Here is a 27,199-nt window from a genome sequence, read left to right as displayed (position 1 = left end):
CAACATGGGGTTTCGAACATACATGACACACATGATTCTAATATCAGAAGGAAAAGGAATTGGGCACCTGGCTTTACTACCTCATTAAAATGTACTCATCAAATTTATCCCTGGAGACCCTCATCTCTTCCTGCCTCCGCAACCCAACCTCCATTTACCACGCAATCATGGACACAACCCAGGATCATTCTGAATGGCTTCCTGCTCCCCTCCCTTTGCACTCAAGGATCGACATGTAATCACAGCACTGCCACGGATAGCTAGAAACAGTGTATTAACTGAAAATTTTTATCATGTAAATATAGATACTAAACTTGTTCTGTAGCATATCAGTAAATCAGAGATGAAAAAGTGATTTTTCATATCTCGAAACTCCATGTAATATTTATAGCCTCTGAATATATTTAAAGCTAAACATACCAGGGATAAGAAAAAGTTCCATAAGGGGAAAAATAAATATGCTAACTGAGTGCAGTATATCTGTCCTGCGAGGCCCAAGCATGCTTTATGCAGCTGAGAGTTTGAGAGAGCTAAGCTGCATCTCCCTGGTTGTTCTTCTTAACTCTAAAGGAACGAGATAAATTATAAATGGGCCCCAGCCACCCAAGTATGACAGTTTTAATTTTCATTTTAACAATATGTACAGTACCGAATGCACGGAACTCAGTTGTAATATGACAGGGCAGCAGAGGGTATTTGGAAGGTGAGGCTGAGAAGGTGAGCTTGACCTTCCTGCCCATTAGCTCCTGCCCTGTAGCCATTAGGAAGAGACCGCCAGTGTCCTCAGCGCCCCGTCACTCCATCTAGGATGATGGTTCATGTGTTTCTTTGTACACACGCTTGTCATGCTAATGACTGCCAGAATATTCTACTGGCTTCGGATCCTCACATACTCGAATAAAAGGAAGACTTCCCTGCCTCATTTTTAGCCCTGCATTTTTCCCTTCATTTCTTCATAGCCAGGTGTCTGTAATATTCATGATATTTCTTGATTTCCACATTGTTTGCTCTTCTCTCTCACAAAATAATGCCCTGCCCTTTCATGTTTCAAGCCATGTACTGCTTTCCTTTCTCCATCGCCCTTGTTTCTGAAGCTTTTCTGCTTGGAGCATTGCTGTCTGGTTACTTCAGGGGCAACAAGTCCCCACCTCTGTATAGAATCCTCAGAAGAGGATGTGAGGAGCATGCCACTTACAGATGTGCAATTGTAATTAGGGCTTAAAAGTTCTAGTTCAAAGAAGATCTGAAGTCTGGGTTTGGCAAACCAATGAAAGGAATGAGAAATTAGTAACATCAGAAAGAAATGCCACCAGCCTTCTTCATTTTTTTCATTAAAACTCCATTCCATGTGGAAGCTCGGAATGGGGTCATATGGCAGGCACATGTCCTGGGAGATGAGGAAGGCTGTCAGGGAGGAGGAGCAGTAACTGTGAGAGCGGGAGAGGACAATACAAACCTTGTGGCCAAATAGAATTTAAATGTGGCTTTTGCTGAAAAACGTTTGTCAGGATGAATAATTATATCACCGATAAGTATGAGAATCTTTTTGACCTTACAGGTAAAACCACATTAGAGTAAATGCCATTACAGAAAAGTACTCGTATAATATAACTATTTCTTTTTTTTAACCTCAATAAAAAAGCATTTATTTGAAGTTACTCCACAGGCTTCAGAATAAGGCTCTTCAGAAGCATAGCCCTCACTCATCACTGACCTACAAATTATGAACCAGGAAAAACATTGGGAGGAGATGGTAGGAAGGTCAACTGAAAGCTATAAATATTAAGATCCACTGTCAGTTGAAGACCAGTAAGAAAGTGAGAAAAAGAATTTCAGAAATGAAATTATTAGGCAAAGAGGACTTGAGTTGTACAACTTTTAAGGAACCGACTGCATTAAAAAGATCTAGGTACACCAGTTAGAAGGTTGCATATTTTGAGAATAGCAAACATTATAATATAACTATTTCAAAGTCTTAGAAGATCTAAAATAACAGCACTTAATTGGTCTAGGCCCGTGGTCGGCAAATTGCGGCTCGAGAGCCACATGCGGCTCTTTGGCCCCTTGAGTGTGACTCTTCCTAAGCCTTAGGAGTACCCTAATTAAGTTAATAACAATGTACCTACCTATATAGTTTAAGTTTAAAAAATTTGGCTCTCAAAAGAAATTTCAATCGTTGTACTGTGGATATTTGGCTCTGTTGACTAATGAGTTTGCTGACCACTGGTCTAGGCTAAGCAAGGAATGATTCTGTACCCAGGGTTTCCTATATGTCCATCCATGTATGGAGATAAGGAAGGGAAGGGATGAGCCCTGCGTGGAGTGGGGTCACTTCCTTTGGACTGTTTTTAAGTAAATCTTATCCTCCCACCTCACTCATCATTTCCTGCATCATTATCACAGATTCATCACCTCAACATATTCACAGAGAAAAATTTTCATGTTTTTAGAGGAGGAGAAATACAAGTGGTGGATGTTGGCCACAAGGAGCAGTTTAGTGACATACACAGTGCAATTTATACGGGTGAGTTTATTGAGATCTCTCTTCTCCTTTTGTTAAAACCAAAGTACTTGCCACTCATTACATCTGTCTCATCATCAGGTCCTTCAAACAAGGAGCATAATTTTCTTTTTTTTCTTTATTGATTAACGTATTACATATGTGTCCTTATCCCCCCATTGCCCCCCCACCCCCCCACTCATGTCCTCACCCCGCTGTTGTCTGTGTCCATTGGTTAGGCTTATATGCATGCATACAAGTCCTTTGGTTGATCTCTTCCCCTTACCCGCCCCCTCCCCTACCTTCCCTCTGAGGTTTGACGGTCTGATCGATGCTTCTCTGTCTCTGGATCTGTTTTTGTTCATCAGTTTATGTTGTTCATTATATTCCATAAATGAGTGAGATCACATGATATTTATCTTTCTCTGACTGGCTTATTTCGCTTAGCATAATGGTCTCCAGTTCCATCCACGTTGTTGCAAATGGTAAGAATTCCTTCTTTTTTTACCACAGCATAGTATTCCATTGCGTAATTTTCATAGTTGCTTTTTACTAGCTATGTGACCTTGGGTATGTTAGTGGTTTTTGCCTTAGTTTCCTTATCTCTAAAACTGGCATAATAATATTACCTAATTCATAAGTCTGTTGTAAAGGTTAATGACTTAATATCCATAAAGTGAATAGAATAATATCCAGCACATAATGAGTAGTACATAAATGTCTCATAGAATAATAGTGATTAACAACACATATGTCATGTTCAGTGGGAGATTATTGAGTATCATCATTAACTCACTCCTTTTCTAGGTTTGGTTTTCTCATAGGAATATTTTTCATGTGCATGGCAGAAGAGGAAGTGATTAGGTATGTAGTGCTATTGCTATTTCAATATGAATATTGGCAGGCAGTGCAAATGCTCTTGAGGCGTTCCCAGTGGCAGCGTGTTCATCCCTTACCCCCCCTCCCCCACTCCACACACACACTGTAGCCTGACAAGACTGGTGATATGACTGTCAGGAAGACTGCTGTACTTACTCTACAAAGACAACATGAAGGGCTCCCAAACATTGGCAGAGGTCAACTGCAGACCTCTCATACCATTTGGACGACTTAAGATCAATACATTTAATGAAATGATTTTCCTTATCCACCAAATTTCCAACCAGTCATTGCTCAAAAACTGAAATTTCACAAATTAAGTCAAAGCCCAACAAAGACCTTTCTTTCTTATATTACAAAGAAAGATACCTGGTTCAGCATTGGAACTGTGTTAGATGCTCTGGTATGATGGCCTAAAATTAAACTGCAAAAGTTCCTATAGTCTGACCAAGTCCAACCATTTAGTGATGAGAGAAATCCCTGTCTGGAAGATAGCCCCCACTTCATGCATCTACAGTACACATGCAGAGAGAGGGAACTGGAGGTGGCAGGCCCAGAGTCTGCCCGTAGGGACAAGTCCCCTGGGAGGGAAGGGTGTCTCTGACATTCCTGCACAGCAGAGTCATTGGCATGGACCAAGGGCTGCTGTGTTTCCCATGATTTCTTTTCTGAATGGGAGATTTTGTTGTAGTTGTCTTATTCCTACACCAGCACTACATATTAGGGGCACATGGGCAGAGCCAGACAACTTGACGTTTTGTTTATAGGTCACCAAAATATAGGCGCTATCTCTGCTTTCGATGGAAAAGGTGGTGCATGTCTTTGTGCTGGATGCAAAGACTGGGTGGGGCTTTGAAAACACATGGATATGGGCTCTCCAGAAGCACTGACTTGGATGGGGACAGCCACAGACTGTTTTCCATCCTTCCTTGCCACTAGATGTGGCCATATGACTGAATTCTCACTAACAGAAGATGAGATGAAATGATGGTTGCCACTTCCAAGTCATCAACCTAAAAGGATATTAATTGCTCTTGGTTTCTGCTCCTCTGAGTGAGCACTGGAAGCTCCAATCATGAACAAGATGATTGAAAACAACATGTTAGGAACCTAGATCTTGAAATAATATAACAGACCAGAGCCACCCCATTAACCTGAACTTCTCACTTCAAATTATTAGGTCAGTGATAAATAAACTTCTATTATATTTGACCTTCTGTTGTTTTGGATCTCTTTGTCCTTGCAAACATATCATCCTTCATCCGAGTGCATGAAATCATGATTTCAGAATGATTTGATATAGGAAACAAATACAAGCATCACCTCTGAAATAATGTAAATTTAAAGTTTCAGCTCTAGATAAAATAAAGTCATTTTTTTTCTAGACATTATAAATTCTTAGGTAAGCAGGAGTTTAGCACCTGGTGTACATCCCCATCCTGAATTTACATGTAAAATCACAAGAGCTTTCCCAGGTCCTCAAACATAATCCCAAATGAGGTAAAGCACCTGGTAATTCAAAATCCAGGTAATTCTGTCCCCTCCAGTATGAAGAAGAGACAGGCTTAGAATATGCTTCCCCTTTGCTGGTTAGAGGAACACATTAGCTAAATGAGAAATGAAGTTATTCATGCCAAGAGGATTCTGGGATACTTTTGTCTTAGTGTTACTTTCAAGTATAAGAATTTCTGTTCTATAGGGAGTAGGAATGGCTAATTATGTTTTTCTTGGCTGCCACCAAGTACTCTTGTTGAAAAGTAGTCTTTTGTTCCTTATTGTCACCTAAACAGAATTAATGTAACAACACTTCCAATACAATTCACAGCTCTGGATGCCCTGTGGAGTTTGTTACAACCTGTGCTCTATTCACGCACACTGAGCATTCACACAGACCTAGATGTCACAGAGCCTCTGTCCACACAACCATGAACATAAAAACACCATGAAACCCATCAGGCTCCAGTCAGTCACCCATGGCCCAGAATGACTTTTGTTCAGTGTTTGCCTTCCTAAAGTTTTCTAAGATAGGTGATCTCACAAACAGATGTACAAAGACCCAGCTGCCCCCCTTTTACTACTTCATATATAAGGTATTATGCAAGAGGAGAGGACCTGGGAAAGTTCCTGCAATTAGACCTTGACATGGAGAACTGGAGGAGAAAGCCCTAGTTCATTTTCACTCGAGAGAGGATGTGTGAAGAATGGGCAGGTTCACAAGGTATTTGGGCACGGTGGGAGAAGGTAAGGGGACTTGCATTCTGTTGTGTACAATTAAAAAAAAAGGCCCAGAGAAGGAGGTAATGCCTAAGTGTAGGAAATATATTCAATAGTTACAATAAAACTCTGAAAGAAAGCTTTGTCATTATGCTCATATTTGTTTATTTAGTATAAGTATAAGAAAAAATACACAGAAAGGATAGTCGAGGTGTCTTTTGTAAATTACACCAGAAAGCTTATGTTTTGGACATTTTTGAAACTCAGAGTATTTTGAGTTTGTTCCTGAAAGTGGGAATTCTAGTGTAACTAAGAAGATAAACATACTTAATATCCTCTTATCTTGATTTTTTTTTTACTGCTTGTTTAAAGCATGAATTAAAAATACAGAAAACACAATTCTCTTGTACCTCTAAATCTTAAATGATCATTTCTCATGTCATTCAAATGAAAATTAATGCTGATAGAATGAAGCACCTATCAATGATGATGATGCAGAGTAGGCCTTATAAATGAACCATGTCAGATCAGAATTTCTTGGTATTATTTATTGTGGGCAGCATGATTTGATCCAAAGAAGAGCTATCTGAAACCATGTAATAAAAAATCTTTCCTAAAAGGGGGTTCTAGTGTATTGGCTATAAGATCAAATGTCAGTGTTCTTTGATCTTTGTTGCTCAGATGTTCTCATTATGTGGAGCAGAATTCAGCAGGTGTTTGATTGTTTATCCAGTAAAGGGGAAGGTGAGCTGGGATTAAATTGTTATGACATAGCTTTGTTTCAGCCCCGCTGAGTCTCACTGAATTTGGAATAATTGTGTTGGTGCAATAGCAATCTTGCTGAGTACAATAGGACATGGAAAAGCTTGGCTCAGAAACTAATGGACTACAGCTACCATCTGTGGGATTGAAACTAAATGCCTCTAAAAGAAATACTCATAAATGTAACTAGCCATCTTGCTGATTAGCTTTCTGGTGGACAGAATTCCAGTTGCCTGAATGAACCAGCACAACCCCTCTCTGGAAGCCAATAAGTATGAATAACCATTTGCTTCTGGATACACATTTGCCCAATAAATTCCAATATACGCAAAGTCCCTTTGAAAGAAGACACTTATAGTCAAATTATGTAAAATGTAGAAAATTGTATCAACACTTCACAAACTGAAAATTGAAATAGAAAAACATAAGTTCTTGTGCCAGTGTTTACAAGATTGTTCTTTTCCAATTCAACATATTCAGCTTTCCTTGTATATCCCATCCTCTGTGGCTGAGTTAATTGTAAGCTGAAAAGTTCAAATTTGTGTTCCTGAAGTTATTCAAAAGAAAATTTCAGTTTAATTCTCAATATTAGCACGCCACAATTTTCTATTTTTAAAGAAAAAGAATTTCTGCAAGTGCACAATTGTGTTTCTCTCAGTGCCCACATCTGCACAGCACACACTGGTAAGACTACGTCAACTATTATTAGCCCATCGACATTCTTAATTTCTCTACTTTGGGCTTCAGAATTTTAAGCTTTTGAGGACACCATTCTTTTTAAAAAATATATATTTTTATTGATTTTTAGAGAGAGAGGAAGGGAGAAGGATAGAGAGAAACATTGGTCAACTGCCTCCTGCATGCCCCGTACTGGGATTAGAGCCTGAAACCCAGACATGTACCCTGACCCGCAATTGAACTGATGACCTCCTGGTTCATGGGTTGAAGCTCAACCCCTGAGCCACACTATTAGGGCAAGGACACCATTCTTTACCAATATCCACTTAGGGGTAGGTTTTTTTGGATAAGTAAGAATAATTCCATAACTATGTGAGCTAAGCATGAACTTATTTTTAGAAAGAGTTTGAAACTCCAGAGCAAGTCTACAGATTTACTGTCTCATCTTCTCAGAATCTCATCTTGCAGCCCAAGGAAAATCCAGAGACTAAAGTGGATTTTGCTGAGAGTTTTTTAGGCGAGAGCGGTTAAGACTGTCTCAGTTCTCTGCCTCTACACACTTTCTTCCTGTGGCCCAACCTCCCAAAGGCAGGTGCAGTGTTAGGTGGCCGCCCCTTGACCAGTCAGTCCTCATTTCAGCTGGGAGAGAGAGAGGAGCTCAGCCTCACATAGCCTTTGCTTCTAAGGGTTTTTGTCTTGGTTTATTGGATCTCAGGGTTGTTAACTGAACCTACCTGGGAACCTACCTAATAATTTCCACTCCCTTTAGTTTGTCCCATGTTAGTTCTAATCTCCCCCAACCACAAGGAGTTGAAGCCTTGCTTCTGACCTCCAGCCAATGGTTGAGGCCCTGTGTGTTTGCTTGAATGGTCCCAGTTGCTCTATTTAACGTGTCCATTGAAACACCCCTTTATTGCCTAATGTCTATGGTAGTGGTAACATGGTGACTGGTGTCATTCAGATACTGGTCTCTGTCTCCTAGCCTAGACTTTCTCAGAGTTCTAACAGCTGACATGTATTCTCCTGTATGTCCCATGCTGGTGGGGGAGCACCAGGCCCTGGCCCCTGAGTCTGCCCTGCTTCAGTATAGCTAATTTGATGTTGTTTAACATCCTCTCTAAGTGATAATAGGTTGGAATGTTTACATATCCCATTAGAATTCTGTTGCACTTCCTAATTTTCCAAATGCTGTCTCTTTTCATATCTCCATTGATATGCTCTCCCTTCCCATCCATCTGTTAAAAAGTCTGTCCCCTCCTGATGGCAGGAATTGCCTGATTCTTCTCTTCAGATTCATGTCTCCAACTAGGCAGACTACCATCACACCATTCTGGTGGAGAGATCAAGCTTTGGTCCTCGACTCTCACATTCTCTTATCTCACGCTAGTTAACTCTTTGGTGCTCAGCCAACTAGGATGGAAGTAGCAGTAAGGTAAAACTATGGGGCCAGTGCAAAATTTAAGCAATTTTCAGCTCTGTTTCTTGTATTTCAAGTTTCTGGGACCTCTTTTCTCCTCCCCTTTTCTTCTATCAGATCAGGGACTCAACTAGATCACTTTATTAATAGCTACTACCTCAGCACTCACAACAGTCCTGCAGGCTGGACAAAATCAGGCCCGTTTTGCGGATGAGGTCGGTAAGGCCCAGAAAGGTCAAGATTATTTTGGTTGCAGCTCTTTGTAGTTCAGACCCCTTCAAGTGGGCAACACTGAGCAGGGAGGAATTACCTAAGGGACCCGAGGGAACTGAATATACATGGGGTCAGGAGCGGGTCAGTAGGGAGTGGAGAGGATCACAAGGGAATTTTAGTTCCCGAGTCAGGCAGTGGGCTGAAGCTAAGGCATACCCAGCTGCTGGAGTTTTGGCTGTACTAATGCTTGGGGATGGGACTGGGGCAGAGATGGAAAGATCTGTGTATTAAAAGCTATGTCTGGAGCGGTTCATCTGTTGGCCAGCCCTGACCTTTCTCAGTGTGACTAGGGAATCTTGTGATCAGTTATGCCGCCCGCCCCAGGGAGCAGAGGGGAGTGGCAGCTTGCTTATTTTCTGATCCTGCTCTTCTTGGTTTCAGGATAAATCATCCAATTGGCAGTATTTATAACTAAAAAGAAACCCCAAAAAGGAAAAAACTGGTAAAACTTGCATTGGATATATTAAAACAACATTAATTGTAAATGTGACTTGCTTACTATATTTGACTAAAGGGCTTACAGGACTCTCCAAGATCAGACCACCCTGCCTCAACACCCTGCCTGATTTAATAGCCACCAATTACCCCTCCCCTTCCTCCATTCCCACCACACCACGCTCCCTGCCTGGGGGAAGGCAGAGGTAGGCACACCCAACCACTCACCAAGTTCTTCAAATGCCTTAGGCATTTGCTAGTCAGGCATACTTCTCCTGAATGCACTTCACTCAGCAGGGTTTGCTCCTTTGGCTTCTGTAGAACTTATCTCACTGAAAAGTCTTGATGAGAACACAACCCTAGTTCTCCCATCCCCTTGGCACTTTTTACCTACTTGACTTTGCCTTCTCTTCCCCCACTGTCCTTGTTATATACCTGTTTACTGTCTGCCCCTCTCATGGCCCATCCCCATTCTCTCCTGGGATGTTTACGGACATTGACCCAACACATAAGGGCCCCCCTGTGAGTTGTAGGTGCTCAAACAGCATTTGTTGAACAAATTCATGCTAATTATTACATGAAATAATCTTTCGAATACTTAATGCTAATATAGCTTGACTATTATGTCTTATCTTATTATGATACTAAATTGTGGTAGTGACTATCTTAATAATGTATCTCTTTCTTCATCCTCTCTTCCAATTTTAAGTGGCCTAAAAAGATATAATAATCTATAAATATATATAATAGCCTAAGTGACCAATCAGATGACGGGCCGGTTGCTATGATGCGCACTGACCACCAGGGGGCAGATGCTCAATGCAGGAGCTGACCCCTGGTGGTCAGTGTGCTCCCACAGTGGAAGTGCCGCTCAGTTGGCCAATGGGCACCAGATACTGGGCTCATGGCTGACTGGCAAGCACAGCTGCAGCGGTGTGAGCCTCTCCCATGGACACTCCCCCTGCGTGTGCCTCCCCCATGTGGACTGGGACCATGGCAGCAGGTGCAACTGGGCCGGGATGAGCGGGAGCAGCGTGGCACCTGGCCAGGCCTCGGGGTCCTCCCCGGCTGCCTGCCGCTCCGCACACTACTATATCCCTCAGGGGATGTAGGACTTCCAGTTTGATCTCTGCAGGCCAGGCTGAGGGACCCCACCAGTGCACGAATCCAGGCACCAGGCCTCTAGTAGGATATAAATACATATCAAGAATGAAGGAACAAAAGAAAACAGTAGTAAAGTGAAGTCTGTGTTAGAATAATAAGAACAAAATTGTTTTTTATTAATAACAAACTAGTGGACTCTATTCAAAACTTGGAAAAAACAAAACAACCCCCCACCAATATAAAACAACAACAACAATAAAACATGAAAAACTCACTACTCATTAGTTCTATCTGGTCCTGGTGGAAAAATGTGTTTAAACCCAGGTCTCGCTACTTATTATTTTTGTACATGGGCACATTACTTAATTTCTCGGGTTCTGACTTTCTGTAAAGTGGATATAAATATAATGTTGACCTCATGGCTCTGCTGGAAATTAAATGAGAACAGAGTGTAAGTCCTCAGTCCCTGACCCATGTTCTTAGTCCCCAGAGCAGGGCACTCACTTGGGAGGTGGAAGACAGGGGTGTGGGGTGTCCCACACAGCTCTTCCACAGACCATGCCGTCTGCTCCGCAAAACAACCAGCTCCTCAGCTCTGCCTTCAAAGTAACAAAGCCACTGTGAGAAGCAGTGCCCATGAAACGGCCCATTATATGCTATGCCTGAGTGACCTTACATATTTTTAAAAGAAAAATTACCCAGTCGTGGTCCCTTTTACACAAATTTCATCTACTCAAACTAGGCTTGGGCTTGGTGTGAAATGTGAGGATAAACACACCTTACATTTACAGATTGAATCTGGAAGCAGTACTTGCACATAGAGTTCCGACAACCCCCTAAACGAATTTGCTGTGCTTTACCCTGGTGCGCCAACAGGAGCTGCCTGTGGAAATGAATGAGCTGGCCTGGGCGGACGATACTGTAAATAACAGCCACCAGGAAAAAAAATCCCGAGGAAAATTAATTTTCAACAGTGGAACAGAGCAGGGAAAACAGAACTCGCTTGTCCTGCTTATGATTTATAACATGTCCCCTTTTAACTCACAATAATGAATCACCGGCTTCTCCTCCAGGAGTTGATTCTCTCTGAGTTTGGCTCTGCATATATGCACACGCAAGAACCTGAACCCTCCTGTCCTTTGGGATTCCTGTCTGCTATGCTTCCACATCCTATTCTTTTCTCTTTGTTATTTATTTTAAAGCCCATTCTATTCTTTTCAACATTAACAACAACAACAACATCTCCACAGGGAACTTCTTCCCCATTCTTGTTTCTTCAGAATTCTCAGCTAAATTTCTTCAAGAGGCAAGTTTCCAGAAACTGGATTAGAGCATAAAATTCATATTCTTCTAAAGCAGCAATTCTCAACCTGTGGGTCGCGACCCCTTTGGCGGTCAAACGACCCTTTCACAGGGGTCGCCTAAGACCATCCTGCATATCAGATATTTACATTACAATTCATAACAGTAGCAACATTACAGTTATGAAGTAGCAACGAAAATAATTTTATGGTTGGGTCACAACATGAGGAACTGTATTTAAAGGGCCAGAAGGTTGAGAACCACTAGGTTTTTATGATTCAGAGGTAAATGTACAGCCAGTGATAAAAACCCATTAAAAAAACAACAACCAAAAGTAGTATGTATTTTGTAGTTGTGTTTAAGTTTTAAAATAGGTGTTTAACAGATCTTCGAGTAACTCTTACTAATATAGTTACCTAATGTGTTATTTAGTAATCGTATTTGCCTGGAAGCCCATCACCCCGTAGTTATGTTTTTATTTATCACTTGTACCTTGACTTGTTCAACGCCAACCTGTTCTTAGCAAAGTTTCCACAGATTTATTCCCTTGTTGCCAAAGCTGGTGGTTGCACTTCTCAATACCCAGGCTGTTTCCCACCTTGGCAGCATCTGCCACTACTGACCATTCATTCCTTCTTCCAGAAACATTTTATCCCATTGGTCATGATAAGCACACACACTTCACATTTTCTTACCACTTTTGTGGCTTGTAATTCAGGTTCTTCTTCTCCCACCTATATTTTAAATATGGCTTTTCCTCAGTGCTCCATTCTAGGATGCTCTGTTCTCACTCTAAACTCTGCTTAACCAACCTGCCCTATGCCATTGGTTCCTGCAATTACCTTGCTATTTACATCTTCATCTAAGATTTCCCTCCTGAAGTCAAAGTTATTTCTTCAACACATACTTAGGTAACACAGCACTTCAACCTTACCTTGTTCCAGTGCAATTCATTTGTCCTTCTACCTCCACCTTCTCTTCCTCTGCCTTCTCCCCTTTAGTAATTACTATGACTAAGCATTCCACTGTCCAGGCTCGGGCTATGGTACGGTACCATCCCAGATTTCCAAGTGAGGTGCTTTCTATCCGTCCACTTTTCTCTGTTCCCACTGCTGAGACCCGAATTCAGACCACTGCTACCTTCTACCCTGTTTACTATCTTTCTACCTCCTGTCTTGTTCCCCCTGCCCCCCACTCCATTCCCATTCTTCACCAAGAATGGTCTAATACACACATCCAATAAAGATACTCTAATTTTAAAAAAATCAATAGCTTCTCATTATCCTCAGGATAAAGTCCAAATTCCAGTGTATAAGGCCTTAATGGACTGGTCCCTGTTTGCCTTTTTAGCCTTATTTCTTTCTTCTTGGCACATTTTCTTTTCTTTTTCTCATCCATTGCCTTCTGAGCTTCAATTTTTCTGAAAATCTTCCAGTCTTCGAATGTTGTTTCCTCTGCCTGGTATGCTCTTATTCCTGAACATCCCTTTCCCCACCCTCCCTTACATGGTTAAGGCCTAGGCATCTGTCAGGTGTCAGTTGTTGAGCTGTCACTTCCTCCAGGAAGTTTTCCTGGAGTGTCTAGACCTCCCCTTCATGCCTACTCATGCTGTACTTTAACTGCTGGAGGACTTGCAAGCCACATCAGCTCTGTGTGCCAGGGGCAGAGTTTAAAATGTGGTGGAATACTCATGCCTTGTGTAGTGCATTGCCCATAGTCTACTGCATCAATATTTGTGGAAAAATTAATAAAAGGAAGAATAACATCTAGCTGTCAGGTTCTAATAAACTTTAGAGCATACCTATCTATCCATAAAGTATGAGCAGCAGAATCTTTACTATCTTTAGACAGAGGTTGTAAAAATACCATCTTAAAATTAAAAAAGACAATAATGCCACCCTACATTTACTGAGCATCACAAGCAGGCACTGTGTGAAGTACTTCACATATGCTACGTCCTTTGTTCTCACGGTGATCTCTGAAGTAGGGGCTATTTTCTCCACATTACAGATGAAGCAAGTAGGGCTAAAGGAGATGAATAATTTGGCTAAAGTCAGTTGGCAGAGCAGGATTCTATGCAACCCCCACAGCTCCGTCCTCCCCAAATCATTCTACAAAATGGATAATGTGTACAACAAAAATGTATTGAATACTTGCTTTGTGTAAAATACCCCAAAGGATGTGTACACACAGTCCCTGCACCCCTCCAGTGAAAACAACCAGCAACACTGAAGAGCGGGCCTGTTTTGTATTTGTCTCGTTATTACCAACAGCCTGGCAAAAAATGTTCTGTATTTCATGGAACATATAGGGGAAACCAGAAAACTTTCCAGCTCTTCTGCATCAGATACTGTAATTTTATTATTTACCAAATAATGTGAATGCTCAGGTTCATTAACAGTCACATCCATATGTAAATGCAAATAGTGAAGTATAATAGAAAACCAAGTAGCAGTTTCTCATGATCCGCCTTTTGTTGAAATCTATGCCAATGTTTTCCATTGTAAACAAGCACTGAATTACAGAGGTATAGGCCTGAAATAAACCTGGAAATTATTTACTCCAGTTCTCCCCAATTATTTTTTAGGTCGACGTCCAAAGGAAAATAGCTAATGAGTATAAGAAAGAACCAGGACTCAGGGAAACTCATTGGCAGTATCTGCAAAAGCTGCACCTGTGCCAATCCTGAGATCCAGCTATTCCACTCCTGGGAATATACCAACAGATATGCTTTAATTGTATATATACAATGCAATATTGTGTATATATATTTATGATATGCAGGGTGGGACAGAAGTACACTTACCGTGGAAATCATACAATAATCCTATATAATAAATATGTAATATGCATATGGTCATTACACCGTGATGCGTAACGACCGACCGCATAATGACCAGATCACAGATCAGCAGGAGGGTAGGGTAGCGAGCTACAAGCGGGCGGTGGAGAGCTACAGGAAGGGGCAGGGCAGCAAGCTACAAGGGGGAGCGGAGGGAGCTACAGGAGGGCGGGGCAGCGGGCAGAGAGCTACTGGAGGGCTGCAGCGAGCTACTGGTGCATGGATTCGTGCACAGGGCTACTAGTTAATAAATAATAATACAAGAATAAACTGTTTCACGTACTCACAACTGTAAACCGACTCTTGCCCCAACCTGTATGAATATATGTATATGTAATGCTCATACAATTTTTTTTTTTGCCAAACCCCACACAGAAATCAATCTAGTGATCATCAATAGACTAGGCAAATAAAATATGGTACATTTAAGCAATGGAATATACCATGTATTGATGTCAACAAAGTACAACAGAATCCAACCATGGGGATGCATCTCAGAAACATTAGCAAAAGAAGTAATAATTTTATCACGATCTTATAATTTTCAAGAAACAGCCTAACGTAAACGATAATGTCATAAATCAGAAGAATAGTTACTGGAGGTGGAGGGTGGGGTGTGATTAACTGGAAGGGGCTGCAAGGTTGTTTGTTGGAATGTTGGTGATTTCTATCTTGATTTGAGTGCTGGTTACATCATGTGCTCACTCTGTGACAATCCATTGAGCTGTACACTTACTATGTGTGCGTTTTTCTGTATGTATGTTCTTCTTCCCCCCAAAAGAAGAAACTTCGGAGTTCTCATTATTAACTTCAGACATTATAAAAAATTCTCTGACACAATGTGAAAAATTTATGGAGTGCTTCAAATCTTAATTCTGCTAAAACTAACATTTGTTCCCGTCATATCAACAAAAATAAATACTTCAGTTTTGAAACCATTTGCTATAGAAACAAATGTGTTTGATGAGAAAACAAAAACAATATTTCCTTTGGCAAGCATTTGTTGGATTGGAGAAAGCAAATATAAACCTTTCAAAGTGTTACCGAATTTGCTTACATGCTTAGCTCACTCCAAATTCAGAATTTTGTGGAACTATATTTTGTAAAAACTGTATCTCCACAAATAATTTTAACAGAAATAAAAAGATTGAATGTCTAAACTGTTGCTATGGCTATGTCCCACTGCACACAGTTTTATAATGACTGGCAGGTATTAGGCATTCAAAAATATTTGCTATCTGAATAAAAATATAGTACACTGAATGATCTTTAGAGTAAGTACTTCTAATTAATCTTTTCCACATAGAGGTATTTTTAAATACTTGGTAAATAGGAGGTTCCTATACTGCTTTACTATTTTAGTAGACATATAATGGAGAACAATGACTGGAAAATCTCTATCAAATGCTAATTATTATTACTTACACAATACCTATATATGATAGAATATCACTAAATGATCTCTGAAGCAACAAATCATTTCAGATAAAGAAGATTTATTAAATAAAAACTTGAAAGTCATTAAGACCTTAGAAAAATGAACTACCCCTTCCCCACCTGGTCCACTACATTTAGAGAAAAAAATAAAATGGAGACAGGAGTATAACTCTCCCTGGAAGTAATCATGTATTAAATTGGTGTCAAGGAAACCTTACAAAATATTAGCTTTCAGGGAAAAACACAATTTATAATTTCTACTTTTAAGTAATATATTCTTACTATGACTCTAAAATCTGTCTAGGCCACCATTAACATTTTGAAAGAAAATTCTCCAGTTCTTACCAAACAGAAATAAATAATATCTGACAACAGCATTAGGGAACATAAACATAAAATTACCTGTTATTAAAAACGAAGCACATTTTTCTCAAAGAAATATATTACTCAGCTGTAAAATAGTATGTTTGCCATTCACACTAATGTTTCAACATTATGGTTCAATCTTCTAAAAAGCTGACATGGAAAATAATGGCCTAATAAACTAATTCATCATAATGTGCAAAAGAAACTGCTGGAATAAATTGTAATAACCTTTCAAAAACTAGCAGCTTTTAAAAGTATTAATTCCTACTTCAGATAATTGGAAAGGACACCTGGGTGGGTAGGCAATATTTTTTATGGGATTGCTCTGTCAGGAGCTCAGATTGTCCCTGGACTCAGCAATGATCATTTAGCACTAAATGACAGTGAATCTTGCAAATAGGTCTTCTAGATGGTGTGTGCCATAAATTACCAAACTCAACTCCCCTCAAGGTCAGTCAAATGAGAGGGCAGGTATCAAATGGCCTTTGTGGAGACCTAGAGTGATCCTTGGTTTCATAAATGGACAATAGTTGTGTTGGCTGCCATAAAATCAACTTAATGCACTGACAACATAAATTACCATCAAACTTTGACAACTTTTGTTCCTAGAAAACAGCTGAAGAATGCTTTTTATCAAAGCGGGGGGAAATGGATAACAATATGTTTTGCTCTGTAGCAGATCATAAATATTTTTATCAATGCTAAGTGGAGAATGAATTAATATTGGAAGCCACAATATGTTTTACTTGATGCATTAAAAACAGTATCTAAGTAATATTAAAGTGACACTTGCTTTTTAAAGTAACTGGTACATATATAGATCACAGTAATGCAATGGAGAGAAGAGAGAGAGAGAAAGGGAGGGAAAGAGAAAGGGAGAGAGAGAGAAAGGGAGAGAGTGTTCTAAGGAATAAGGTTGTATTTGCCTGGTGCTGGGTATTTTTACCAAACCTAAATAACCAAAAAGAATATTTCTTTCTAGTCTTACTTGATCAATGAAGTCCACTGGACCTACAGGAAGGATAGATTCTTCTGCTCTCATACTACCCTGAATAAATCATTAATTCACTTCCTTTATGGCTCAGTTTTCCCATCAAGTACAATAATTAAACAGGGACCTTTTGAAGACCACAGGATTTATCCTGGGAGGAAGCACCAAATATACCCAAACTGCTAGAGAATCATATCAACATACTTGTAAGAGTGATCTAATGTAGACAACCAATAAACAGTTTTTAAAAGTCACTTTGGTAGAAAACATAACAATAGCTAAATCAATAAATGAGAATTTTGGAAACAAATTGAACATAATTGTTTAGCTGAATTTACATCACTCATCTAAGCATTCTGCCATCCTATAACAGCATTACTATTACTATAACATAACGTTAAAAACATTTTCTCAGGCATTTTTATAAAAGTATCTATTATCTCTTTGGAAGCAGGATTTCACTGTAAATTTGCCTAGAAAAAAAATGCCACATTGAATAAAAGCAAGGTCTTCCTGGAATCCAGTGGCGTCTCAGAACATGAATATTATGGATGATGTCCAATTAATTCTAAAACAAAATTTATAAACGATATAACTTCCCAAACAGAATTTAAAATTAATTATTTTGTGTCTTTCTCTCCCATATCTAGTCATCGCCTTCTCTCGTCTTTCTTTGCACTACCTCTTGCATTTATTTTCTTCCTTCTAGTCCCACTGTCACTTTTGTCCAAAACCTCATCACCTTAGAACTGAATTATTGCTGTAGTTTCTTTGCTCCCGTACTCTCTGCACAAATTCATTCTGCCCAGTTCTGCCAAATTTATCTTTTTTTAAAGCACTGTTTAATTATGTCATTTCCCTGCTCAAAAATTTTCAATGACTCCCATCACCTTGAGGCCAAAGGCCAGAGTCTTTAGCTGGAATCAGAGCCTCTGGCTATCTGGGCTCACCTCCTTTTCCAATCTTGTCTTTTCCAGTTCCCTTGAAGAAGCCTTCAGGATAATAAATGCACCTGCTACCGGCCACCTCCACCCCAAGTGCCTGCCTGGCCAGTGCCGTCCATCCTCTCTGCCTAGACAGTGGCCTTTTTTTGTGAGGCCTTTTTCACTACTTAAACCCATAGTCAGCATCTCCAGCCGTGAAACTGTAGTAGTCTTTTCTTTTTATTTTTCATTAAACACAATTTATTTCACTGTTGCCATGTTCCTTAACTTCAATTTTTGTTGCTTAGTGGTTTCCATGTCTTTTTTCTCTAATTAATTTATAAAGCTGTTTGAGGTCAGGGTCTGCGTTCTTATTCTCTGCCAATCTCCCTAGCACACAGTTATGAAAATAGTGGGCAATCAGTGATACTTGTTTAATGAATGAATGCAAAAATGCTGCTCTAGGCTTCTTGTAAGATTAGGATGAAAGATATTCAGTTGTGTTTGTAACTTGCGGTCTTTAGAACAGCAATTTATGCATGCAGGGCAGTTTTCCGGAGTTTCATAAACCTGTTTTAATTTTTAAGTTCTTAGTAGAATTCTAGATTATAAAATATAAGCTGAGCACAGGAGAGTTATAATGTTAAAATCTGACTTTGATGTAAACTTGAGCATCATTAGAATAAACACAAAGTGGTGCATATTCATTGATTTAGTACTAATTTTCTGAAAGTTCCTTACTAACAGAAAGTTCAATAATTTCTAAACAAAACTGAAATCATTTTAGACATTCAGAGGAAAAAAGATAAGTATGCAGCAGTCCAGAGTCTTTAGTTTATAAAAGTTACATATTTTAGCTTATAATATTCTTAGAAAGAATATGGATTTTGAACTCGACAAGACCTGAGTTGGAAACCCAGTTTTGCTACTTATCAGGGGTGCCATCTTATGTCAGTAATTCAGTGCCTTTGAACCTTAAATATCTCACAGGGGAAATGGGAATACTAATATCCAATTCATTTGAAAATCCTGAGATGAAAAAGCCTCTTTTGAGCTGTATATTAGGATAAGGAACTTAGGATACCTAGCCCAGTACGTGGCACATTAATAAATTGTAGCTATTATTATTGTGTGTGTGTGTGTGTGTGTGTGTGTGTGTAACTTTTTACCTCCCTTCCTCTATGGAGGCAAATGGCTTCCCTAATAGTTAAAAGCGTGAGCACAGGAGTCTCAAAATCTGCGTTTGAATTGTGGCACTACCTTTTTACTGGTTTACTCAACTATATCAGAGGACATATGAGGAAAACAAAATATCCTTGCAGGGACATTCTGAAGACTAAGAATGATCTATTTTAAAGGGTCTAGCACAGAATAGGCACTCTATGAATAGCAGATATTATAATTCTTACTATTGGCCCAGTGCACAGATTTGTGCACATTGAAAGGGAAATAATTAGAAGAAATATTTTAATATTGCCATTTGCCCTTTCTCCCTCAGTGCCTGAGAGCTGGGAGGCAGCCCTAACCCCCCGCCATTGCTGCTGGTCACCGTCTGCATAGTAATCAGTGGGGCGATTGGCCCCCGCCTGCCCGGCTCCCTCAGCACCTGGGAGCTGGCCAGTGGCCCCCCATCCCACCGCTGGTTGCCATCTGTGGGGCAATTGGTGGGGCAATTGGGCCCCTGCTCGCACCTGCCTTGGCCTGGCGCTGCCTGCTCACCTGCTCCACCATCCCGCTGCGGCCCCACTCTCATTGGTGCCCATTGGGGCCGGCAGCACCTCCACTGCTGCCCGCTGCCAGCACTGAGCTGCCGAAGCCCGCCATGTTTCACGCCACCTTCTGGTAGTCAGCGCACATCATAGCAAGCAGTCAAACACCTGGTCTCCTGGTCGAACTCCTGGTCGAACCACCACCCGAGGGGACAATTTGCATATTAGGCTTTCACTATATAGGACTAGAGGCCCGGTGCATGAAATTCATGCATGGGGGCGGGGTCCCTCAGCCCAGCCTGCACCCTCTCCAATCTGGGACCCCTTGGGGGATGTCCGACTGCCGGTTTATGCCCACACTTTTAACAGATGACAGCTCCATTGTTGTTTCTTTCTTTTCATACTTAAACCCATTGGAATTAGTAGGTATTCAAAGTGTGTATACATTTTGGGGGGACACCCTGTATTTCTCTATTCAGTGATGAAAGGAACCAACGGCAGGTTTGGAACCCCCAGACTGGGAACCTCGCTCACTCCCCACATGTCTCCCCATTCTGCTTTCCACCTTAGCGGGCAGTGGGAGAATCAATGTTTTCTCTCATTAACTTGGAAAAGCATGTCCTGTCCCCTGCTGCCTGGCAGGAGTGCGCTAGGCCCCGAGCGAGCAAGGCTCAGTAGGGTGGCCTTCACTCATGGATGCCAGCACCCTGAGTGCACATTCTTCCTCTGCAGTTGCTCCGACCCTCCCGCCGTTTCACTGAGAGGACAGACCTCCTCACATCCTCTGGGTTCCCGACCTCAAATGCTGACCGAAGGCACCTCAGCGAGGGCTGCCCCACGCCCACCAGGTGTGTCTGTCTGCACCTGCTCCTGCCTCAGCACCTGCATTAGCCCCATGGAGGTGATCTTGTCGCTGCACTGGCCTCCACGGGAACAGGGCATCACCACTCTGCCCTCTCACTGACATCTCACAGCCGCCTACCCTGAGCACCCAGACACGCTCCAAAGGAGGTGAGTTTGCCGGAGGGGACATGTGCACGTTGTGTCAGGGATGTAGGCACGCCGGGGTTGACAGAAGTGCGGCGGAGGGGCAGGGGGAACATGCGCGCGCCGTGGTCTGGGACTGTTGCAGGCACGCGTGGGTGACAGCATTCTGAGGGACGTTCGCACGCAAGGTGAGGGGATAGGATGCGTGCACCAGAGACCTGCGCAGATCTGTAAACCCGTGCTGGCCTGCCACCCTGGCCGTCCCTGTGATCGCACACCTTCTGGGCCAGGAGGCGGGACTGGCGCAGCCACTCCTGGGCACTGATGGCCCGCAGGTGCTGCTTCAGCTTGGCCCGCAGGCTCTGCTTGGTGCTGCTCACAGCTGCTGCCACCATGTTGGGAGTACAGGCCACCCTCTGCTGGGCCCCGCCTCCCCCGTCCCCACTGGGCCAGGCCTGCGGACCCACAGCCAGGGCCGCCACGGCCCCGTCCCCATCCCCAATGCCGCAAGTCCCCGCCCATCCGTGCCTGCTGCTCACGCAGCCTGCTGATTGGTCGTTACTGTGACAGCATCCGACCAATTTGCATATTGCCCTATTATTAGTATAGATGAGTCTTCTCCCAGACAGGTACCATCCTGCTATATATTGAAGAACCCATGTTCACAAATATTTTTTAAGTAATAGAAGTAGGAAAAATTTCCTCTATTATATTTCACTACTTTGCAAAAAAACATAATTTAATATTGTAAAAATTATTTTTATAAACATTTGTATAATTCTTAAGGAATACACTCTAAAAATATTCCTCAAATTAACCATTTGTTGCTCCATTATACCAATCATTATCCATACAAGCCATTCCACCATCAAGGTGCTTAATAATTAACAATAATGATAAAGTTCAAATATTAAAGAGGCTATTATAATAGGTTAAATGTGTTATTGTCATAGGCTATATTTTTCAAAATACTTGACAGTTAAAATTGGTCAGATGCAATTGAGCAATCGATCATAGATTCTCCATCTCAGCAGTAGATCCTGGAAGTGGAGGCTTCCTCTAGGCAAGCTTTGACAAAAGACACTTATGAAAGTGGTTTCTTAATTCCTCTTTGATTTCTTCAATACTGTTTAAAATATCAGCTAGGTTGCCTGTTCTCAATCAAGTTAAAATGCAATTTAAAATATCTGATAGGTGGTTTCTGGAATTTATCATGTAAACAAAGGAAAAGAAAAAATATGGGTATATTCTTATAGTAAACTAGAGGCCTGGTGCACAAAATTCATGCACTTGGGCAGGGGGGAATCCCTGAGCCCGGCCTGCGCCCTCTCGTAGTCCGGGACCCCTCGCTCCTTACCACCCGCCTGCTCGCTCCTTACCACTCGGCTTACTGTTCCTTAGCACTGCTGCAGAGGAGGGAGAGGCTCCTGCCACCACCACCGTGCTCACCAGCTGTGAGCCCGGCTTCTAGCTGAGCAGCGCTCCCCCTTTGGGAGCGCACTGACCACCAGGGGGCAGCTCCTGCATTGAGTGTCTGCCCCCTGGTGGTCAGTGCATATCATAGCGACTGGTTGTTCCAGTCGTTCTGCTGTAATGGTTGCTTAAGCTTTTATTATATAGATAACTTCCTTAAATCTAAATACATGCAATAGGTCATATGCTGAGATTCATTATTCTCTAAACTCAGTAGGGATGTAATTAAATGCTAAGAAATGGAAAGCACTTTACAGTTTTATAACACTGAACTGTTTTTACTATCATAATAAGTGAGGCACATGCCTATTTAGTTTATTAACTAAATGTGTGCCATAGTTTATTAACTCACCAAATACATCTAACTTCCCTTCAAAATAAGACATCAGCAACAAATGAAGTGCCGTTAATTTCTATGAAAAACTTTTAAAGAAATTGTTTCAAGAACAAGCAGCCTGGATCCCACTGAGGCCCTTAGGGGTTTCCGGTACTCTGGAAGGTACACATGTAGTTTATTTTATTTTATTTTTTGAGCTTTGTTTTTAAAATATCTTTATTGATATCTTTATTGTTGAAAGTATTCCATATGTCTCCCTTTTCCCCCCATTAACCTCTTCCAACCCACCCCCACGCCCCCATGGTACACATGTAGTTTTAGAACCATGTATTTAAGGATAATATTACTCTTAATCCTTCAAATGAATAGCTTGTCACACAACCATCCCTTATACAAGATACGTGGCTCCATATACAACAGTCCTGATTTCCAATGTTTTGTCCTATATATCCAGTGTTTGGTTTAGTGATTGTGGCCATTATAGTTACATTTTAAAACATGATCTAACATATCCTAAGGATAACTGACAACTGAAAAGCCTTGAATCAGCACTGGTACTAGAGTAATCTCTTCTAGGTCTGCCCCCAGATGCTTCCACAGGCATGGCATTTCTTTGTCTTTGATCTTCACCTCTTTTCATTGCTTCCACCTTCCTCCCATCACCTGCTAGGGAATTCAAACCTTTTGGGGACTTCTTACTTGTTTCAATGTTTATATTCACCAGACCCATAATTATAGTTTATGTCTATAGTACCAATGATAATTTCAAAGCCATTTACAAATACAATATTTTGATCCTCAAAATAACTGAGGAAACTGAGGCATAAGGAGGCACATGCATCACCTGAAGTTGTGTCAAGAGGATCTGCCTCATGACTGAATCCGAGTCTCACTTTACCCCATTACTGCCTCATCATTTCTTGGTCTTTGGGTTAGACTTACATTGGAAATTCTTTCCCACCAGTTGTGTGATTTTTAAATATGTTGGTTAGACTATTTGAATTTTAGCTTTTTGGTTGGTAAATGGGGTTAACAATCCCTATTTCATAGGGTATTTTGAATATTAAATGAAATAATGTTTGCAAAGTAAAAAAGAACACCCCAATGAACCTAGAATAAGATAAGCATTCAAAAATGTTAGTTCTTCCCATCCCTTCTCATGGAAATATTTTACCTGAAGGTAGTTTCTTTAGGTCCACAGAGGATTTCTAAAGCTGCTCTGTAATTAAGCAGTGGGCCAGAAGGGCAGAGTATACTTAATGTATCAGCAGGGTGACAAAATTTAATTTAACCAAGGATTTATCAATCATCTACTACATCCCGGCACAGTGCTAAGTGCTACAGATGCACTAATGAAGCAGCAGCGGCCAAGGAATTTTGGCAGCGACAAGAACAAGACTTGATGATTTCCTAGAAAATGAAGAGATTCCAAGAAGGCTAGTCTGCCAAGTTTAACAGAGCTCTTGGTAAATTCTCCAAAATAATTTAAAATAGAATAAAATGATTTAAAAATTTATAAATTTTGGAGTTTACTCTTTGATGGCAAGTGAATATATTTTATTCACTTGCTAGTAATATTCACCACCTCTCAGGGCCACAGGGCTCCTGTTTGTAGAACGGTGATAACGGTATTTTATAGCATTATGAGAAAACTAAGATGGAATATTACTGTGTATACAGAAGTAACTAGGTAATGATTTTTTGAGTGTTTTATATGTATTAGATATTCTAAGCCTTTTAAAATTTGTTAGCTCATTTAAGCTTTGCAACAACTCAAGGAGATGGATGGAATTACTACTCCTATTTTAGAGATGTAGACATTAAAGCACAGAAAGTTTTTTTTTTTCCCCAAAAAACCTTGACCAGAGCACCCAGCTGAGCGGGAACTCAGACTTAGGCAGTGCGGCTTCAGACCCTGTGTCCTTTACCCCTGCCCTCTGCTGCCTCACTTCATCATCACAGCTCATGGCATGCCCTTTTCTGCTGCTCTGGAATCCGGCATACAAAAATGTGGCAGATCCTGCCTTTCCAGAAATAAACAGTGGCACTGAGGACACAGGACATGGGCATAACGAGAAAAAAAGCAGTATGTGGATCACGTTGTCAAATGCCAGAGAAAGGGTGTAACTACACGTTCTATAGAAGTTTGGACCAAAGCAAATATTGGGGATGGAGAAAGCAGCAAGAATTTGTAGTGGAGGTAGAACTTGACTTAGGTCTTGGAGGGAAACCAGAACTAAACCAGCCCAGAGGAATTGGGAGTTACTTCGGATGGTCAGAGCATGGGGAGAGCAAGGACACAGACTTGGGGTTCAGTGTCCGTGGGCGGAAGGTTTCTACATGGGAACACCGAGGCTAGAGAGCAGGAGGCAGTTTAAGTCACTTTGCAGGATGATTTCAAAGCCCAAGAGAAAAAAGAGGACTTGCTGCTGCAGGGCTGCCAGGGTGTCGGGGTGTCTGAGTGGCCTTGTGCGCGTGCTCACATACGCCAGGCCGCCACATGGGCTTTCAAAAGGCTGATGGGCCGGCGGGGGGGGGGGGGGGGGGGGGGGGGGGGTGTTACACGCAGAAGCACACAGAAGTCTTCAATGCACATACCTACATTCAGACACTTCCCGGTTGTTCCAGCGATGATTATCTGGTGGGTGGATATTCCATGGCCTCTCCTTCCCTACGGCCTGTCTTTTGGGCTTGTTCCCTGCTTGTCAGCACCTGAGGGCAGAGGCAGAGACAACGTGAGTTTCCAATGAGGCGTTTCCCCTCCCCTTCTTCTTAGTAGCTGTGGTTAAAAATTTGCTTTGGGAAGGAGAGATATATTGTGGATGATCAGAATATTTCTTTTTTTAAATGGTACTTCCAGTTTCTTTAGTAAACAATTTGCTGATGAAGAGCAGAGCTCACATTTGAGCCTAACCCTGGATTATGTAATTGTTAATTCCCTTTCATCAGAGACATACTCCTACGTACTTTCAGATAATGTTCTTGTAGCAGGACCTTGGATCTGCTGATCTTTTTAGGCGAGAGTGGTTAAATGTACTCTCCTTAAAATTGCTAATATCGCGTGCCTCCAGACGGACCTTTTTATAGGATGATATTATCCATATCAATCATTCTTACCTTTGCTACTACTTGAATATATTAAACAATTGCTGCTGCTTCCTAAATTGAATAGATTATCAGAAGACCCGAGTAATTCTCTAGCTGCAAAGTACATATTTGGCTCTAAAATTAAAGTGTTGGATAGATAGATAGAAAAAGAAAGAGACGGGGAAAATAAAACAGATTGCAATGAAACAAATTTGCAATGCCAAACTTTTTTTTTTAAAAGTAGGATTTCATTATTTCAGGCTATTATTAAGAATGTATATGATATTGAATAGATTGTAGGAGCCCAGTTCCAATATACTGTTATCACTAGTATATATTTGAATATAGTAGATGTAAAAATTATTCTAGTCCAAAATGGCCAGAATACATACCTTGAATACTCATATTTTAACTTGGGTCTCTTGTGTGCAAATATATTTAGGGTGTAAAGCAAACACACACACACACACACACACACACACACACACCCTCTTAAGAAGAGGAAAGACCTTAAAAACTTATATACTTGGTTAATAACCAGCTATCAAATCTGTTGTTCTCCTCTTTGGGTCATACTGCATTACATTATTTCCAGTTCTTCCACTTGAATCCTTGTCAGCTCTTCACCTCACAATCCCAACATTGCCCAAATACTTCTAGAGAAATCAGAGAATGAGTAGAAATAAGTGCCTCCATTTAATTCAGGACATGGCACACATCAGTAGTGCCCACCTGTAAACTGGCTCCATTGCTCATGAGAATGTCCGGGCATGTTCATAGGCCTGTTGACCGCAACATAAAATAAAGCAAAGCCTCAACTACTCTGCTTCTGAATTTTTTTTTTTTGATAAACTAGAATTATTTCTAAAGTTCTCAAATAAACAGAAATCATTATAATTATGAATAATTAAAACGCTAAACTCAAGAGGGCACTCAACATTTATTACACTATAGAATTCATCCCCTAAGGGTAGTACCTTCAATTAGTTCAGTTTTACAACACAAGAAAAAATGTGACAATCACTAATTAAAGGTGTTTAGTACAAGGAGCAAAACAAGCTACCTTGCCTTTAAATCACCCTTTTCCACCCAGAAAGGCACTGCTCACTTTTAGATTCTTAACATTTGTACTAATTCCAGGCCACAGAAAAGCAATAGATAATAGGAAAACATTTATTTTTTAATTTGCAAACATTGATTAAGCACCTGCCATGTGTCAGGGTTTATGTTAAATGAATAACATTCCAGTATAAGAACTAGCTAATGGTTATTTTTAAACATATAGAAACATATATACAAATTTGACTATATCAATATATTTGTATATTCTTACAAATATAAAGTTTGGAGTATATATCTATAATTTATAAAATGAAGCTATTCAGTTGTTTTCCTCATTATTCTTTTATTTATTTATTTATTTATTTTTATTCTTTTAAAAAAAATATTATAATAAGTATTACAAAGGGTATTATGTGTCCTT

General features: G+C 40.8%; 1 protein-coding gene across 3 annotated transcripts in view; it reads right to left on the bottom strand.

Moving 5' to 3' along the window:
* HS3ST5 (heparan sulfate (glucosamine) 3-O-sulfotransferase 5) overlaps nt 1-27,199 on the bottom strand; it is a 242,325-nt gene that overhangs the window by 79,062 nt on the left and 136,064 nt on the right. For all 3 annotated transcript variants that reach the window (XM_014531371.1, XM_005883723.2, XM_014531370.1), the window contains one exon: nt 25,228-25,341. The gene's annotated coding sequence lies outside the window, so the exon portion shown is untranslated. The remainder of the gene's footprint in view (nt 1-25,227; nt 25,342-27,199) is intronic.

The sequence above is a fragment of the Myotis brandtii genome, unplaced genomic scaffold (assembly GCF_000412655.1).
Source record: "Myotis brandtii unplaced genomic scaffold, ASM41265v1 scaffold8, whole genome shotgun sequence".
NCBI classification, from domain to species: domain Eukaryota; kingdom Metazoa; phylum Chordata; class Mammalia; order Chiroptera; family Vespertilionidae; genus Myotis; species Myotis brandtii.
Note: the sequence above shows the minus strand (reverse complement) of the source record. Positions and strands in the feature narration are given on the sequence as shown.